The sequence below is a fragment of the Odocoileus virginianus genome, chromosome X (assembly GCF_023699985.2).
Source record: "Odocoileus virginianus isolate 20LAN1187 ecotype Illinois chromosome X, Ovbor_1.2, whole genome shotgun sequence".
Classification (NCBI taxonomy): domain Eukaryota; kingdom Metazoa; phylum Chordata; class Mammalia; order Artiodactyla; family Cervidae; genus Odocoileus; species Odocoileus virginianus.
In genome coordinates this window covers 27,987,443-28,006,461 of record NC_069708.1, presented here as the reverse complement: position 1 = coordinate 28,006,461, position 19,019 = coordinate 27,987,443, and the positions used below count along the sequence as shown (strand labels likewise).

General features: G+C 39.3%; 1 long non-coding RNA gene and 1 pseudogene across 2 annotated transcripts in view; one reads left to right on the top strand and one right to left on the bottom strand.

The window, feature by feature from the left end:
- LOC110130754 (uncharacterized) overlaps window positions 1-19,019 on the top strand; it is a 91,664-nt gene that overhangs the window by 30,572 nt on the left and 42,073 nt on the right. The gene's annotated exons all lie outside the window — the stretch shown is intronic.
- LOC110130787 (large ribosomal subunit protein eL21-like) lies at window positions 16,825-17,344 on the bottom strand (annotated as a pseudogene).

Sequence of the window (19,019 nt, the reverse complement as noted above, 5' to 3'; positions counted from 1 at the left end):
TTTGGATATTGTAGGTCCTTTGCATTTCCGTGTACATTTAAAAATCAGCTTGCCAATTTCTATTTTAAAACATGATGGGGTTATATTGAGTCTATATATGAATTCTGGAGAAGGCAATGGCAACCCACTCCAGTACTCTTGCATGGAAAATCCCATGGATGGAGGAGCCTGGTGGGCTGCCGTCTATGGGATCACACAGAGTTGGACACGACTGAAGCAACTTAACAGCATAAATGAATTTAGAGAGGTTTGACACCTTAACAATATTGCGTCTTTCAGTCTAAGAACATGGTATGTCCATTTATTTAGGCCTTTAAAATTTTCTTATAGGAATGTTTTATAGTTTTCAGTGTAGAACTTTCTAGGTCAGTTTTAATGGATATTATTGAATGCTTTATAGAAATGTTATACCAGTTTGCATTATTACCAATAGTACATTTTCCCATACTTTCATCAACACTGGATTTTATCAATGTTTTTATTCCTTGCCAGTCTCTCATAGATTAAAAATTATATTTCAGTTTTATTGACTAGTGATGAGATTGAACATTTTTTCCACAAACTGTATTTATTGATTATCTATATGTAATTTTTAATAAATTCTTATCTTTTGCCCATTTTCTGTTGGGGTGTTCATCATTTTCCTGTTGATTTGTAATGATTTGTAAAAGCTCTTTGTAAGTTAGGGAGGGGTGAGTGTGTGTGTATAACTAGAGAACTAAGTAGTATTATCTTTACAACATGAAGAAATTGAAGCTCAGAAAAGCTAAGCAACTTGCCTGAAAGTGAAAGGGAATGTCACTCAGTCGTGTCTGACCATTTGTGACCCCATGGACTGTACAGTTTGTGGAACTCTCCAGGCCAGAATACTGGAGTAGATAGCCTTTCCCTTCTCCAGGGGATCTTCCCCACCCAGGGATTGAACCCAGGTCTCCTGCATTGCAGGCAGATTCTTTACCAGCTGAACCACAAGGGAAGCCCAAGAATACTGGAGTGGGTAGCCTATCCCTTCTCCAGGGGACCATGCAAATAAGTGACAGAGCAAGGATTTGAATCCTGGCCTGTGTGACACAAAATACTATTTTCCTTCTTTTACAAAAATATTATTTTTAGTCTCTTAATAACTTTTTCAAGACTTATAAAAATTCTTTTAAAAATTATTTATTTATTTATAGTTTTGGTTGCACTGGATCTTCATTCCTGCTCATGGGCTTTTTCTAGTTGTGGAGAGTGGGGGCTACTCTCTAGTTGCAGTGTATGGGCTTCTCATTGTTGTGGCTTCTCTTGTTGAGCACAGGCTCTAGTTGCACGGCCTTTGGTAGTTGCAGCACTCAGGCTCAGCAGTTGTGACTTCCAGGCTCTAGGGAGCATGGGCTTCAGTAGTTGTGGCTCATGGGCCCTAGAGTAAGCAGGCTTCAGTAGCTGTGGCACAGGGGCTCAGTAGTAAATGGCTCATGGACTCTAGAGCATGGACTCAGTAGCTATGGAGCACAGGCTTAGTTGCTCTGCAGCATGTGGAATCTTCCTGGACCAGGGATTGAACCTGTGTCCCCTGGATTGGCAGGCAGATTCTTACCCACTGTACCACCAGGGAAGTCCTAAGATTTGTGAAACTTCTCTAAGATTATTGTCTTTTGGGGGAAGATATCAAAGTGGTGTAGTATGAGGATCTTGATCTCACCTACCCCTATAAATACATCAAAAATATATCTACGTGTGGAGCAGTTCTCCTGAAAACAAACTTGAGAAAGACAGAAAGACTCTTCTGCAACCAAGGCTGTAAAGAAAGATTCAAATGAATTCGGTAGAGAGGGAGAAGCAGCAATCTGATCAGAACCTGCACACCTCAGAGAGAACACAGAAGAGGAGATTATATGAACTTGGAGACCTTTTCTGGGGAGTGAATGGCTCAAACCACTTATTGGGGTCCAATACTGGGAAGACAAATACTCTTAGCTGGTTTGAAAACTAATGAGACTAAAAGAGTTATAAGAAACCAAGACTATGCCCCTGAAGAGCAGGCACAGACTTGCTTACTCTCAAACATGGCAGAGGAAGCTGATAGAAACTGCGTGGGACTCTGACCAGTATCACACCTGGCCCACACCAAGAACCCATTATGGCCTCTCTTGCTCCAGCACAGCTCCCCACTAGGATAAGGGCTACTGTTGCTGAGGAGAGTATACAGTGTACTAACTGAATTCAGTTCAGTTCAGTTGCTCAGTCGTGTCCGACTCTGCGACCCCATGAATTGCAGCACGCCAGGCCTCCCTGTCTATCACTAACTTCCAGAGTTCACCCAAACCCATGTCCAACCATCTCATCCTCTGTCATCCCCTTCTCCTCCTGCCCTCAATCTATCCCAGCATCAGGGTCTTTTCAAATGAGTCAGTTCTTTGCATCAGATGGCCAAAGTACTGGAGTTTCAGCTTCAGCATCAGTCCTACCAATGAACACCCAGGACTGATCTCCTTTAGGATGGACTGGTTGGATCTCCCTGTAGTCCAAGGGACTCTCAAGAGTCTTCTCCAACACCACTGTTCAAAAGCATCAATTTTTCGGCACTCAACTTTCTTTATAATCCAACTCTCACATCCATACATGACCACTGGAAAAACCATAGCCTTGACTAGATGGACTTTTGTTGACAAAGTGAAGTCTCTGCTTTTCAATATGCTGTCTAGGTTGGTCATAACTTTCCTTCCAAGGAGTAAGTGTCTTTTAATTTCATGGCTGCAGTCACCATCTGCAGTGATTTTGGAGCCCCCAAAAATAAAGTCTGACATTGTTTCCACTGTTTCTCCATCTATTTCCCATGAAGTGATGGGACCAGATGCCATGATCTTAGTTTTCTGAATGTTGAGCTTTAAGCCAACTTTTTCACTCTCCTCTTTCACTTTCATCAAGAGGCTCTTTAGTTCTTCTTCACTTTCTGCCATAAGGGTGGTGTCATCTGCATATCTGAGGTTATTGATATTTCTCCCGGCAATCTTGATTGCAGCTTCTGCTTCCTCCAGCCCAGTGTTTCTCATGATATACTCTGCATACAAGTTAAATAAGCAGGGTGACAATATACAGCGTTGACGTACTCCTTTTCCTATTTGGAACCGGTCTGTTGTTCCATGTCCAGTTCTAACTGTTGCTTCCTGACCTGCATACAGGTTTCTCAGGAGGCAGGTCAGGTGGTCTGGTATTCCCATCTCTTTCAGGATTTTCCACAGTCTATTGTGGTCCACACAGTCAAAGGCTTTGGCATAGTCAATAAAGCAGAGATAGATGTTTTTCTGGAACTCTCTTGCTTTTTCGATGATCCATCGGATGTTGGCAATTTGATCTCTGGTCCCTCTGCCTTTTCTAAAACCAGCTTGAACATCTGGAAGTTCAATTAGTGATTTAAATAACTCCCAGAAAACACAAGTCCAATACTGGAGAGCTTCATAGGGGAGTTCTACCAAACATATAAAGAATCCTATCCTTCTCAAACGATTCCAAAATGTTGAAAAGGAGGGAACACTCCCAAATTCATTCTACAAGGCCATCATTACCCTGATACCAAAACCAGACAAAAGCACTACAGTAGAAGAGATTACAGGCCAGTATCTCTGATGAATACAGATACAAAAATTCTCAACAAAATCTTAGCAGACTGAATTCAACAATATATGAAAAGGATCATACAGCATGAACAAATAGAATCTATTCTAGGGATGCAAGGATGGTTCAACATTTGCAAATCAATGTAATATACCTCATTAACAAAAGGAAGGATAAAAATCACATGCTCATCTCATTAGATGCAGAAAAAACATTTGACAAAATTCAACATTCATTCATAATAAAAACTCTCATCAAAGTGGAAATAGAAGGAACAAATCTCAACATAATAAAGGCCATATATGACAAACCCACAGCTAGCACCATACTCAATAGTGAAAAGCTGAAAGCATTTTCTCTTAAATCAGGAACAAGATAAGGATGCCTACTCTCACTACATATATTTACCATAGTATTGGAAGCCCTAGCCACAGCAATCAGACAAGACAAAGAGATAAAATGAATCTAAATTGGAAGGGAAGAAGTAAAACTCACTATTTACAGATGATATGATACTAAATATAGAAGACCCTAAAGTCTCCATCAGAAAACTATTAGAACTAATCAATGAATTCAGTAAAGTTGCAGGATGCAAGATTAGTAGACAGAAACCTGTTGCTTTTATATACATTTGTAATGAACTATCAGCAAGAGAAAGCAAGAAAACAGTCCTACTTAAAATTGCATCAAAAATAATAAAACATCTAGGAGTAAACTTAGAGGAACTGAAAGACCTATACTCTGAAAACTATAAAATACTGATGAAGGGGATTGAAAATTATGCAAAGAAATGGAAAGATATCTCGTGTTCATGGTCTGGAAGTGTTAACATTGTTAAAATGGTCATACCGGGCTTCCATGGCTCAGTGGTAAAGAATCCTCTTGACAGTGCAGAAGACATGGGTTTGATCCCTGGTCCAGGAAGATCCCATATGCTGTGGAGCCACTAAGCCTATCAGCCACAACTATTGAGTACTTTAGAGCTTGGGAGCTGCAACTACTGAGCCCACATGCTGCAACTACTGAAACCTGTGCACCCTAGAGCCCCTGCTCTGCAACAAGAGAAGCCATTGCAATGAGAAGCCCTCACACAACTAGAGAGTAGCCCCTGCTCACCACACCTAGAGAAAAGCCTGCATAGTAATGAAGACCCAGCACAACCAAAAATAGAATAAATAAATAAAAGTATTTTTTAAAATGACCATACTAAAAAAATAAATAAACATTTAAAATAAATAAATAAATAAAAATGACCATACTGCCCAAGGCAATCTACAGATTTAATGCAATTGCTATTAGAATACTCATGACATTTTGCACAAAACTAAAACAAATAATCCTAAAACTTAGATGGAAATCGGAAAAGATCCCCAATAGCCAAAGCAATCTTGAGTAAAAGAACAGAGCCAGAAGTATGCTCACTGATTTCTTGCCACGAAAATAGACACTTAGATTAATGGAACAGAATAGAGAGCCCAGAAATAAACTCATACATTTATGGTCAATTAATCTACAACAAGGTAAGCAAAAATATTGTTCTCGTTGTTCAGTCGCTCAGTCATGTCCGACTCTTTGCAAATCCATGAACTGCAGCACTCCAAGTCTTCCCTGTCCTTCACTATCTCCCGGAGCTTGCTCAAACTCATGTCCATCGAGTTGGTGAGCCATCTAATCATCTTATCCTGTTTTCCCCTTCTCCTCCTTTCTTCAATCTTTCCCAGCATCAGGGTCTTTTCCAATGAGTCAGTTCTTCACATCAGGTGTTAAAGTATTGGAGCTTCAGCTTCAGCATCAGTCCTACCAATGAATATTCAGTATTGATTTCCTTTAGGATTGACTGGTTGGATCTCCTTGCTGTCCAAGGGACTCTCAAGAGTCTTTTCCAACCTCACAGTTCATTTTTTTTTTCAACCTCACAGTTCAAAAGCATTAATTCTTTGGCACTCAACCTTCTTTATAGTCCAACCCTCACATCCATACATGACTACTTGGAAAATCATAACTTTGACTATATGGACTTTTATTAGCAAAATAATGTCTCTGCTTTTTAATATGCTGTCTAGGTTTGTCATAGCTTTTCTTCCAAGGAGCAAGCATCTTTTTAATTTCATGGCTGCAGTCACCATCCGCAGTGATTTTGGAGCCCAAGAAAATAAAGTCAGTCACTGTTTCCATTGTTTCCCCATCTATTTGCCATGAAGTGATGGAACTGGATGCCATGATCATAGTTTTTTGAATGTTGAGTTTTAAGCCAGCTTTTTCACTCTCCTCTTTCACCTTCATAAGAGGCTTTTTAGTTCCTCTTTGCTTCCTGCCCTAAGGATGTTGTCATCTACATATCTGAGATTATTGATATTTCTCCCAGCAATCTTGATTCCAGTTTGTGCTTCATCCAGCCTGGCATTTCGCATGATGTACTCTGTATATAAGTTAAATAAACAGGGTGACAATATACAACCTTGATGTACTCCTTTCCCAATTTGGAACCAGTCGGTTGTTCCATGTCCGATTCTAACCGTTGCTTCTTGACCTGCATACAGGTTTCTCAGGAAGCAGTTAAGCTGGTCTGGTAGTTCTATTTCTTTAAGAATTTTCCACAGTTTGTTGTGATCCACACAGTCAAAGGCTTTAGCATAGCTAATGAAGCAGAAGTAGATGTTTTTCTGGAATTCTCTAGCTTTTTCTATGATCCAATGGATGTTGGCAATTTGATCTCTGGTTCCTCGCCTTTTCTAAATTCAGCTTGTACGTCTGGAAGTTCTAGGTTCACATACTGTTGAAGCCTAGCTTGAAGAATTTTGAGAATTATGTTGTTAGCATGTGAAATGAGCTCAATTGTGCAGTAGTTAGAACATTCTTTGGCATTGCCCTTCTTTGGGATTGGAATGAAAACTGACCTTTTCCAGTCCTGTAGCTACGGCTATTCAGTTTAGTCGCTCAGTCATTTCTGACTCTTTGCGACCCCATGGACTGCAGCATGCCAGGCTTTCCTGTCCATTACCAACTCCTGGAGCTTGCTCAAACTCATGTCCATCAAGTCAATGATGCCATTCAACCATATTATCCTTTGTTGTCCCCTTTCTCCTCCTTTCTTCAGTCTTTCCCAGCATCATGATCTTTTCTACTGAGTCACTTCTTCACATCAGGTGGCCAAAGTATTGGAGTTTCAGCTTCAGTATCAGTCCTTCCAATGAATATTCAGGACTGATTTCCTATAGGATGGATTGGTTTGGTCTCCTGGCAGTCCAAGGGACTCTCAAGTCTTCTCCAACACCACAGTTCAAAAGCATCAGTTCTTCGATGCTCACCTTTCTTTAGTCCAACTCTCACATCCATACATAACTACTGGAAAAACCATAGCTTTGACTAGATGAACCTTTGTCAGCAAAGTAATGTCTCTGCTTTTTAATATGCTGTCTAGTATTGTCATAGCTTTTCTCCCAAGGAGCAAGCATCTTTTAATTTCATGGCTGCAGTCACCACCTGCAGTGATTTTGGAGCCCAAAAAATCACTGGGCTCTGTTAGCCTTTGCCATCTTCATTTTGTACTCCAAGGTCACTGCTGAGTTTTCCAAATTTGCTGGCATATTGAGTGCAGCACTTTCACAGCAGCATCTTTTAGGATTTGAAATAGCTCATCTGGAATTCCATCACCTCCACTAGCTTTGTTCATAGTGATGCTTCCTAAGGCCCACTTGACTTCACACTCCAGGATGTCTGGTGAGTGATAACACAATCATGGTTATCTGGGTCATTAAGATCTTTTTTTGTATAGTTCATCTGTGAATTCTTGCCACCTCTTCTTAATATCTTCCACTTCTGTTAGATCCATACCGTTTCTGTCCCTTATTGTGGCATCTTTGCTTGAAATGTTCCCTTGGTATCTCCAGTTTTCTTGAAGAGATCTCTAGTCTTTCCCATTCTATTGTTTCCCTCTATTTCTTTGCATTATTCACATAGGAAGGATTTCTTTTTTCTCCTTGCTATTCTTTAGAACCCTATATTCAGATGGGTATATCTTTCCTTTTCTCCTTTGCCTTTAGATTCGCTTCTTTTCTCAGCTATTTGTAAGACCGCCTCAGACAATCATGTTGTCTTTTTGCATTTCTTTTTCTTGGGGATGGTTTTGATTACTACTTTCTGTACAGTGTTACAAACCTCCATCCATAGTTCTTCAGGCACTCTATCAGATCTAATCCCTTGAATCTATTTGTCACTTCCACTGTATAGTCATAAGGATTTTATTTAGGTCATACCTGAATAGCACAGTGGTTTTCCCTCCTTTCTTCAATTTAAGTCTGAATTTTTCAATAAGAAGCTGATAATCTGAGCCAAAGTCAGCTCCTGGTCTTGTTTTTGCTGACTGTATAGAGCTTCTCCATCTTTGGCTGCAAAGAATATAATCAGTCTGAGTTTATGTTGACCATCTGGTGATGTCCATATGTAGAGTCATCTCTTATGTTGCTGGAAGAGGATGTTTGCTATGACCAGTGTGTTATTTTGGGAGAATTCTGTTAGCCTTTGCCCTGCTTCATTCTGTACTCCAAGGCCAAACTTGCCTGTTAGTCCACTTATCTCTTGACTTCCTACTTTTGCATTCCAGTCCCCTATGATGAAAAGGACTTCCATTTTTTGGTGTTAGTTTTTAAAGGTTTTTTAGGTCTTCATAGAACCATTCAACTTCAGATTCTTTGGCATTAGTGGTTGGAACATAGACTTGGATTATTGTGATATATAATAGTGTGCCTTGGAAACAAACCGAGATCAGTCTGTCATTTTGAGATTGCACTGGGGCAAAAAAGCAATCTCTTCAGTAAATGGTGCTGTGAAAACTGGACAGCTACATGTAAAAGAAGGCTACTATGCTCAGTAAATCAGAGATAGAAAGACAAATACTGTACGTTATCAGTTATATGTGAGACCTTAAAAACAAAACAAATTAATGAATATAATGAAACAAAAATAGATTCACAGATATAGAGATCTAGTGGTTACCAGTGGGGAGACAGAAGGGGAAAGGGAAAGAGAGGGCTACAGAATTAAAGATACAAGCTACTATATATAAAATAAACAAGCCATATGGACATATTATACAGCACAGAGAATGTAACCAATTTTATATCCACTATAAATGGAGCATAATCTGTAAAAATTTTGAATTGCTATGCAAAGCTACTGGAGGAGATGGAATTCCAGTTGAGTTATTTCAAATCCTGAAAGATGATGCTATGAAAGTGCTGCACTCAATATGCCAGCAAATTTGGAAAACTCAGCAGTGGCCACAGGACTGGAAAATGTCAGTTTTCATTCCAATCCCAAAGAAAGGCAATCCCAAAGAATGCTCAAACTACCGCATAATTGCACTCATTTCACATGCTAGTAAAGTAATGCTCAAAATTCTCCAAGCTAGGCTTCAGCAATACGTGAACTGAGAACTTCCAGATGTTCAAGCTGGTTTTAGAAAAGGCAGAGGAACCGGAGATCAAATTGCCAACATCCGATGGATCATCGAAAAAGCAAGAGAGTTCCAGAAAAACATCTATTTCTGCTTTATTGACTATGCCAAAGCCTTTGACTGTGTGGATCACAATAGACTGTGGAAAATCCTGAAAGAGATGAGAATACCAGACCACCTGACCTGCCTCCTGAGAAACCTGTATGCAGGTCAGGAAGCAACAGTTAGAACTGGACATGGAACAACAGACTGGTTCCAAATAGGAAAAGGAGTACATCAAGGCTGTATATTGTCACCCTGCTTATTTAACTTATATGTAGAGTACATCATGAGGAACGCTGGGCTGGAAGAAGCACAAGCTGGAATCAAGATTGCCGGGAGAAATATCAATAACCTCAGATATGCAGATGACACCACCCTTATGGCAGAGAGTGAAGAGGAACTAAAAAGCCTCTTGATGAAAGTGAGAGAGGAGAGTGAAAAAGTTGGCTTAAAGCTCAACATTCAGAAAACTAAGATCATGGCATCTGGTCCCATCACTTCATGGGAAATATATGGGGAAACAGTGGAAACAATGTCAGACTTTATTTTTTTGGGTTGCAAAATCACTGCAGATGGTGACTGCAGCCATGAAATTAAAAGACACTTACTCCTTGGAAGGAAAGTTATGACCAAACTAGATAGCATATTAAAAAGCAGAGATACACTACAATATTGTAAAGTAATTAGCCTCCAACTAATAAAAATAAATGGAAAAAAATAAAAGCAGAGACATTACTTTGCCAACAAAGATCTGTCTAGTCAAGGCTATGGTTTTTCCAGTTGTCATGTATGGATGTGAGAGTTGGATTATAAAGAAAGTTGAGCGCCGAAAAATTGATGCTTTTGAACAGTGGTGTTGGAGAAGACTCTTGAGAGTCCCTTGGACTGCAAGGAGATCTAACCAGTCCATCCTAAAGGAGATCAGTCCTGGGTGGTCATTGGTAGTACTGATGCTGGAGCTGAAACTCCAATACTTTGGCCACCTCATGCAAAGAGTTGACTCATTGGAAAAGATCCTGATGCTGGGAGGGATTGGGGGCAGGAAGAGAAGGGGATGACAGAGGATGAGATGCTGGATGGCATCACCGACTTGATGGACATGAGTTTGAGTAAATTCCAGGAGTTGGTGATGGACAGGGAGGCCTGGCGTGCTGCGATTCATGGGGTCGCAAAGAGTCGGACATGACTGAGTGACTGAACTGAACTGAAACATTAAATACAATATTGTAAATGAACTATATTTCAATTTTTAAAAAAGGTTATTATGTTTTTTGCTAAAAGCTTTGGTTTTGGAATTTGGCTCCTGCTATTAGTCTTAATAGAACTTTAGTGAACATTTGGTGTAGTTTTCCCCTTTTAAAATATCATTTAAAACTTAAAAACAAACTTATCACTTTGAAGTAATTTCAAACTTAAAAGTTGGAAGAATAGCACAAAGCATTTCCATATACTGTCTACCCAGATTCATAAATTTTTGACATGTTGCCACATTTGCTTTCTTATTCTATCATCATCTCTCTGTAATTTTTTTAATCACTTGAGTAATTTTCAGACATAAATTTCCTATTCTCCTAAATCCTTAAGCATGCCTTTTTTAAGAGCCGAGACATTCTCTTACAAAGTCACAGCATAATGATCAAAGTCAGAAAAACTAGTATTGATATTAATGCAGTACTATCACTATCTATATTCAGATTTTACTTCTTATCTCAGGAATGTCCTCAATAGCAATTTTCCCCCAGTCCAGACTACAAGCCAATATTATTTATTGAATTCATTTGTCATGTCACTTTATTATTCGTTAATCTGAAATGGTTCCTGTCTTTTTTTCTTTCATTGTGTTGCCATTTTTGAAGAGTCCAGGCCAGTTATTTTGTAGAATGTCCCTTAGTTTGGGTTTGTCTGATGCTTCCTAATGATTAACTTCAGGTTATGCATTTTTAATAGGAGTATTGCAGAAGTGATTTGCTCTCAATACATTACAACAGGAAGCACATGATGTTTGCCTGTCCCATGATCACTGATGCTAAGTTTGGCTATTTGGTAAAGTGAAGTCTGCCAGGCTTCTCCACTGTAAATTTACTGTTTTTTCCTTTGTAATCAATATACAATTTGTGAGGGGATAATTTGAGACTGTATAAATGTCTTGTTCCTCATCAAATTTTCACCCAATAGTTTTTAACATTCACTGATAATTCTTGCCTGAATTACTCATTACTGTGTAGTTTGGAAAATAGTGATTTTCTAAATATATCTTTATTTCTACATTAGCTGGCATTCTGCTGAAACAAAGAGCTTTCCTTTTACCCCATGTATTGATAGATTGATTATCAGTATGGATACATGGATTCTTATTTTTTGCATGAGTTATAATGTGTTATAACGTGGGTTATAATGTGTGGAACAGGGAGGCCTTGGGATTGCAAAGAGTCAGACACGACTTAGTGACTGAACGACAACAACAGTAATGTTTTACTGTCATTATTCAGTTTTATACTTAAATTGGCCCAGACTTGGGCAGTAGGAGCTCTTTCACGCTGATATCTGTGTCTATTTACATATCCCCATCATTATTTAGCACTTCCTTACTTTCTGGGACAATAAGACTATTTCAAGCTTATCATATACTTGTTATATGATATATATGCATTTCAAGCTTATCATATACTTGCTTATCATATACCTGCTATTGCCCTGGGACCAGCTATTTCTCCAGGAGCTTTGGCTCTCTTAAATGAGGAATGATATTTAGAAACCAAGATCTTGTACTAGGTATATTTATTACTACTGGAGTATCATGGCTTTTGGCTTTTTTAGCAGAGAGACCTAGGAATTATCCCAGGCTTTTGAATCTCTCTCAATATTCCCATAAAGTGATTGTCTAGGTCTGTGCTTGAACACTTCATTATTTGAGGATATGCTTCAGAGACAGTCTTTTCTATTGTTGCGCAGCTTTGGTACTTGATGACATTTACATTTGAAAACAGTGGTCATTGGTTTCCTCTACTAAGTCTTGTCTTTGTGCTAAACCTCTGCAATTCCGTTACTGCCACTATTCTCATTACAGAGTTTTTTTTTCCTCCATTTATTTTTATTAGTTGGAGGCTAATTACTTTACAATATTGTAGTGGTTTTTGCCATACATTGACATGAATCAGCCGTGGATTTACATGTATTCCCCATCCTGATCCCCCCTCCCACCTCCCTCTCCACCCGATCCCTCTGGGTCTTCCCAGTGCACCAGGCCCAAGCACTTGTCTCATGCATCCACCCTGGGCTGGTGATCTGTTTCACCCTAGATAATATACATGTTTCGATGCTGTTCTCTTGAAACATCCCACCCTCGCCTTCTCCCACAGAGTCCAAAATTCTGTTCTATACATCTGTGTGTCTTTTTCTGTTTTGCATATAGGGTTATCGTTGCCATCTTTCTAAATTCCATATATATGTGTTAGTATACTGTAATGGTCTTTATCTTTCTGGCTTACTTCACTCTGTATAATGGACTCCAGTTTCATCCATCTCATTAGAACTGATTCAAATGAATTCTTTTTAATGGCTGAGTAATATTCCATGGTGTGTATGTACCACAGCTTCCTTATCCATTCGTCTGCTGATGGGCATCTAGGTTGCTTCCATGTCCTGGCTATTATAAACAGTGCTGCGATGAACATTGGGGTGCACGTGTCTCTTTCAGATCTGTTTTTTTCAGTGTGTATGCCCAGCAGTGGGATTGCTGGGTCATATGGCAGTTCTAATTCCAGTTTTTTAAGAAATCTCCACACTGTTCTCCGTAACGGCTGTACTAGTTTGCATTCCCACCAACAGTGTAAGAGGGTTCCCTTTTCTCTCATGACAGAGTTTTAAGATCCACTCATCATTCTGGTTATTCTGTTATGCTCTTACTTCAGTTCACTAATATGTGTCTTTGAAGACTGGCATCTAGAATGAAATGTACTATTTCAAGCAATGTTCTGTTCACTACAGAGGAGGGAGTCAATGACTTTTTGTTTTAGATCCTATGCTACTACTCATGCAGGCCAAGATTTATTTAGCTTTTGCCTTTTTTTTTCTTTTTCTTTTGGATAATCACGTCAATCACTCTGTTGACTTATGTTGAGGTAGTTGAAATTCCTAAGACTAACTCTGCTGCTATGTTCATCCATTTGGTACTTGCACAGTTGTGTTTTAGGACTCAAGATGCACTCTTTAAGTTGATTGCTTTCTCTTCACCTTGTTAAATTTAGCCTATTATTCCTGCTTGTCAAGCTTATTTTGAGTCCTAAATATCATCTGGTTGTACTAGCTTTCTTTCCATCTATCATCTGCAGATTTGCTTAGTATGCTGTTGGTGTGGTCATACAACTAACTATTTAAAAATATCAAGAAGGGCAATTTGCAGCTCAACTCTTTTCAGCCTGACTGGAGATTTTTCTCCCATGTTGAAATCAGTCTGTCAAATAAGGGTTACTGCTGTTCATATACCTTCAGTTACTGTTGTATATAGGATCTGAGCTAACAGACCTGTCACAGTACACAAAGTAGGTCCAATTTCTAGGGACATAGGGTCAGTGCTTCAAGGTCATAAGAAGGCTTATTTCTTGTAAAATAGAGGCCTTTCACATAGTCCAAACTTATTTTTGCGTGAAAACTGACCTGGTCTGGCTCGTTCTGTGTCATCCTTGGTGACAGAGACAAGGGAAAATGTTTCAGGGAGCCAAGACTATTCTACTTTAATCATATAATCTTTATTGAACCTAAGAACTTTAAGGGTCATCTAGTTCAAGCTTCAAAAATCTGACTGTCAAAACCTCCTAATAATGTACCCTTCTACTTTAATCTGCTACATTTGACAACAAGTACTTACACACCTTATTAAAAAGGAGGAAATATGCCTTATTCTGTAAGGTGCTCTCAGAATTGCAAATAAGGATGGGGAAAGGTCATTGTCTTAAAATTAAATATAATGAATAAAAGCAGCTATCTGAAAGCATGCTTCTAAGAGAATTAACCTACCTTAAGACAGAGCTTCTAAGTTTTCTTTTAATGAGACTAGGGTACTTTCAAGTTTCCATCAGAGAATGAAATGTAATAATGCAAAAAATCCTAACTTACTCAGCTGCCTTATAACTTGGTCCTCTGAGATAGAAAACTGTGCATAGAAGTGGAAGGGTGGTTATCAGCAAGGAGCCTAGAAAGGAGAAGAATGATATTTTGTTTCTTTAGCTTTTTCTGAGGTTTATTTGCTTTAAACTACATAGATAATAAGTCATGTATGGATATGAGAGTTGGACTGTGAAGAAAGCTGAGTGCCAAAAAATTGATGGTTTTGAACTATGGTGTTGGAGAAGACTCTTGAGAGTCCCTTGGACTGCAAGGAGATCCAACCAGTCCATCCTAAAGGAGTGGTGTCCTGGGTGTTCATTGGAAGGACTGATGCTGAAGCTGAAACTCCAATACTTTGGCCACCTCATGCGAAGAGTTGACTCATTGGAAAAGTTCCTGATGCTGAGAGGGATTGGGGGCAGGAGGAGAAGGGGACGACAGAGGATGAGACGGCTGGATGGCATCACCGACTCGATGGGCATGAGTTTGAGTAAACTCCGGGAGTTAGTGATAGACAGGGAGGCCTGGTGTGCTGCGATTCATGGGGTCGCAGAGTCGGACACAACTGAGTGACTGAACTGACTGAACTGACATAGATAATAAGGTTAAAGATATGGGGCTACAGGGAATGTGTTATGCTTTGCTGTTCTATTTTGTTTTTTGGCCAGGCTGCATGGCTTTTGGTATCTCAGTTCCCCAACTAGAAACTGAATCCAGGCCATGGCAATGAAAGCCCAGAATCCTAACCACTAGACCATCAGGGAACTTCTGCTGTTTTCTTTTTTTTTTTTAATTGGGGTTCTCTTATCTGTTCCCATGGCTTCAGTTGCTTACTATACATTCACTTTATGCAAGTGTGTGTTCAACTCAGACTTCTTTTCTGAGTTTTAGACCCAGTGTATCCATCTGCCTATGTGGTTAGGCATCTCAAATTCACCATTTCCCATATTGAGCTTGTTCTTACCTTGTCTGTCAAAACTTGTTCCTCCTCTTCTGTTCCTTATCTCAGAGAATGGCACTGCTGTTAGTTCAGTGGCCCAAGCCTGAAACCTTCATACTGTCCTCCCTCTAGTTATTCTACCACCAAATCCTTTTAGGTCTACTTGCTAAATATCTATTGAATCCATGTATTTCTCTCTATTTTCCTATTGCCTATTCCTATTCTGGTCCAGGCCACCATCACCTTTCACCTCCACTATTGCAACTATCTCTTAATTCATCTACCTACCCCCACTTTTCTACTCCCAAAGCATTCTCCACACTACAGCCAGAGAACACTTTCTAAAACATGACCCTTCAGTTGCTTCCTAGTCCCTGTAAGAGAAAGTCCACAATTCTTTGAGTAGCTTCCAAGATCCTACATCTTGCTCCTGTATCAGCTTCTTTTATCAAAGCTTTCTATCTCAAATTCTTTATCTCAGTCATTCTAAACCCCATTTTTCCATTCTTGAGAATTCCATGCTCTCTTCCTCTCGAATCGAAACCTTCACACATGCTATTCTAGTATATGGTTGCAGATTGGTGACCATTTGATCCCCCCACTGTAAAGTTCCCTATTTGCCTTCTATTAGTTTTAGCATCCAGTGATAATCTTTATCTGGAGTAGGAAATGTCAACCCACTCCAGTATCTTGCCTGGAAAATTCCATGGACAGAGGAGCCTGGTGGGCTACAGTCCATGGGGTCACAAAGAACCAGACATGACTGAGCGACTAAGCATGAATGTATGCACAGTGATCATTGTCTAAATCAATTATTTTATAAGAGGCTTCAGACTAATGATTTTTCTAGTTCTATCGTTCTTTCTACATCTGTTAGCTGGAAATCTTTTGTAAAGAATTTTCTCTGACTGGCTAGGTCTATTTGGTATACTGAAACATAGTTTGAACATGATTGGCAGGATGAATATTTAATTCTTTTATGGTTATATTTTTAAACATTTTTAAAATTAGTGACTTGAAGTTTTGGACAATTTTATCAGAGAAACTATTTAAGAATAGTGGTTGTGTTTTCAGAGTAGCAGATAAAAAGCCTACAGGGTAAATTAAGCATTACACATAAGCAATGAAAAATAGAAAATATTTTTGTAATATTAGTTATTAAATGAAAATTAGATGAGTTTTTGAAGTTTAACTTGAGTATTGGAGAGAAAGGCAGTGCTAATAGTGAAGAACCCACCTGCCAGTGCAGGAGACTTAAGAGTCGTGGGTTTGATCCTTGGGTGGGGAAGATTTCCTGGTGGGCATGGCAACCCACTCCAGTATTCTTGCTTGGAGAATCCCATGGACAGAGGAGCCTGGTGGGCTAGAGTCCATAGGGTCTCAAAGAGTCGGACATGACTGAAGTGACTTAGCTTGTATACACTTAGAGGAAGAAGATGTAGGTAGATACTTACAGTGTTTTGAAGGAATCTGCGGAGTATTTTCAAGAGTTTTTAGAATTTGATGGCACTGGTTCTTATGTTTATTTATTTATTTTTTACTTTATAATTAATATCTGGCAGTTTATTAAAAAATGGGGCATCATTTTTCAGGAAGAAAAAACACTAAATTTGAAAAGACATCACCCACTGAATTTGGACACAACACCTCTACTCAATTAAGAGAAACATTTGTATAGTCCAGGTCTTTATTTTTACACCCATCAGGCCATAAATTCATAGGGAATGGGCTCCAACAGTTCGGGTTCCTTTCCATTGGTCCTCACGAAGTGTGCTTCTCTGGGTGGAGCAGGCTGGTGCTTCAGCTGAACCCAAGTCCCTTTCTCTTTGGCTTCCTTCTTTTTCTGATCATTTTCCTTCACACGTTTCAGGAAGCTACCTCAGCTCTTAGAGTGCTTAATATGCTCGATACGCACAATTAATTCTCTTGGCAAGAATCTTGCCCTTGTTTGTTTACAATGATGCCAACAGCATGCTGGGTAACATTGTAGACTCTCCCAGTTTTGCCATGGTAATATTTGTGGGGCATTCCTTTTTGAACAGTACCCAATCCCTTGATATCTACAATATCACCCTTCTTGTAGATTCGCATGTATGTGGCCAAAGGAACAACTCCATGTTTTCTAAAAGGCCTAGAGAACATGTAGCGGGTGCCCCTCCTCTTTCCCTTTGTGTTGGTCATTTTGGCGAATTACTGGAAGATGGTGGTTTCAGCCAAAAAACTGGTTCTTATGTTTAATGTTTAATTTCACTAAGGATTTAAGCTATTTCCATTTCTGTGACTGGTGTAGCACCAACACTTCCCTTGTATTTGGCAACCAGGGCCCACAGTCAGGGGAAATTTTCAACTTACAAATGGAGAGAGGCACATTTTCCCATATGCCAACTGTCAGAAGGGAATTAAAGAGGCATATGTGAGTGCACCTGAGTCCAGAGTGATAAAAGATAGAAGGACTTCAATGTTTGGACTTAGGTGTGAGGTGGGACTAGGGCCAGATCTAGGGTGAAGCAAAATGAGATGCCTCTAGTGCTGATGCTACATTTGCTTGACTCTGAGAGTGAGTGCCTCCTTAAATGTTGTGCTGTAGGATAGTGACTTTTGAGCTCTCTCAGTGGGAAACAGTCCAGTGAGATCTGTGGAAGGGTTTGGTACAGCAGTTCCTAGGTACAGTTCGAACCTGAGCAAAGACTCTAAGGCTACATATAAGAACACAGATATTATGTGATAGGAGAAGAAGGTTCAAACCAAAGTAGATTGAATATTGGAGGTCAAGAAAGGCTTCATGGAGACTTGTGCTGGAATCAGAAAGCACAGAAAGCCTGCTCTCCTCAGGCCAGAAAGTTTTAGGGAAAAGTGTGATAACAAAGGACAGAGGAAACAGGTACAAAGGCATGGGGATGTGAAATAGGTTTAATTACTGTAATTTAGGGAGTGGTAGGAGATGAGGCTGGGAACTGCATTATGGAGGGCTTTATAGACCATGCTACAGATTTGAACTTTATCTCTGTGGACCTTGGAGAACTCCTGAAGCTTTTTTTTATACTCGGAAGTTACATGGTCAGATTTGTGACTTTAAATAAATGTCTTCAAATGTACTCATAAGTAAAGAGAATTATATAATGAACCTTCATGTACCCATTAACTACATTCAATAATTACCAAGATTTTGCCAATCTTGTTTCAGCTATCTCTTTTTTCCTTTCTCTTTCCTTTCTTTCTTTTTTAAACTTTGCTGAAATTTTTTTTAAAGCCAACCCCAGGCATCATGTTATATCACCATATATATTCAGTAAGCATGTCTAAAGTATAGACATTTTCTTATATAACAGTTATGCTGTGGTTATGCTATCTTACAAAATTAATAATTCCTTAATAGTATCTAGTACCCAGTTCATTATAGAATTTCTCAGGTTATCTCAAAAGATTGTCCAACAGTTGGTTTGTTCATATAAAGATCCAAACAATGTTCTTATATTACATTTGGTTATCATCATTTTTACCTGCTTACTGACATTGCTATAGATTAAATGTTTGTGTTCCACCCCCTTCCCCAAGTTTGTATGTTGAAACCTAACCCCCATTGTGATGGTGTTAGAAGGTAGTGCATTTAGAGGATGATTACGTTGTGAGCCTTACCCACTCCACCTTGTGAGGACACAGAGAAAAGAGAGTTGTCTATGAAGAGAAGGGGATCTTACCAGACACTTAATCTGCCAGCACTTTGATCTTGGACTTCCCTACCTGTCTCTAGAACTATAAGAAATAAATTCATGTTATTTATAAGCTATGGTATTTTGTTATAGCAGCCTGGACAAATAGACTAAGATGAGGTGTAATTGGAATAGGAAATGGCAACCCATTCCAGTATTCTTGCCTGCAGAA